This window comes from Malurus melanocephalus, unplaced genomic scaffold, assembly GCF_030028575.1.
Source record: "Malurus melanocephalus ecotype Western Australia unplaced genomic scaffold, MMel_1.1 scaffold_131, whole genome shotgun sequence".
Classification (NCBI taxonomy): Eukaryota; Metazoa; Chordata; class Aves; order Passeriformes; family Maluridae; genus Malurus; species Malurus melanocephalus.
The window spans coordinates 1,683,278-1,684,507 of NW_026623363.1; positions in this window are offsets into that span (position 1 = coordinate 1,683,278).

Genomic DNA, 1,230 nt, shown 5'->3' on the forward strand with positions numbered 1-1,230 from the left:
TTRATAAAGAGACAGAAGTATTTTACARTATTTCCCACGGTGCTGGCATGTGTTTTGAAGTTTGCTACAAAATTTTWAAAAACTACCAGATACTGTTACATGACTTAATCTTATACCACCGCCTAGTGGCTAAAGTCTAAATGAATCACTGTGCAACTCCACTACATTTTATATACGAAAATGTTCATAGTAGTTGTGTATGTTATAATATTATTTTCTTCTATTTTTAGAAGTATATTATATTATATTATATTATATTATATTATATTATATTAATTGTATTATATATTATAATGTTGTGTTATATCATGTCATATTATGTTATGTTATATTACATTTCCACACAATAACAGTGTTTCACAAATAGAGTGAAGAGCAGGAAAATGCCCATGTTCATGGACACTAATATTCATGTTGAGACCTACCAATGACAACAGGATTTCCATTTAAACGTAGTTTCCATTTGAGATAAAATTATTTTTAAAATGGGCTCCAGTGAAGGACTTCAGACATTATATTTGAGATATCTATCAGTTGTCATTGTTGGAAAAAAATTCTTGAGGCAGATTGTATTATAAATGTCCCATGATGAGTTTCTTGCATCTTCCTGCAAAGYTCTTGTGGCCCAAACATTCATGGGCTTGGTAGTGCATCGTTTATTTTGCTCAGTTCAACAGATTTAGATACCTTAAGCCTTCAGACATCTATTTCCCATTCATTGCTGTAATTCCTGTACCTGGCTAGTTCAAAAAATAAAGCCCATTATTGTATTGAGTTTGAATAAGTAAATCTTTCAGGAGTCCCAGATTGTCCCATTTCCTCCAAGCCCCATACCATGAATACATGACTTAGCAACAAATCAGGCTCTTGCAGGAGCTTAGAGGAAAACAGTAGCAGTAAAAACCACTTCTGCAGCTGACACTGAAAACAGCTAGTTGGAGAAAAGAATTCCTCCTCAGGAAAATTATTTTCCAGCTGCTTGCACTACGTGGCTTTTAAATTTTGGCATTCTGTGTGCCTGCCACAAAGCTGCTCCTGCTGCTACTACTGTCAGCCCTCTTTGTGAGGACAGAAGTTAACAGAAGCAAAAGAAATAGATGTGCACTTTTTTTTTTTTAAGCCAGGTTATCTATATGTAGAGCTAGTTATATATAGATAAATTTAAAATTAATTGATTTAGGTCTCTTCCCTAGAGGCTTCTGTAACTCAGGTCTTGCTGGAAGAGAAATT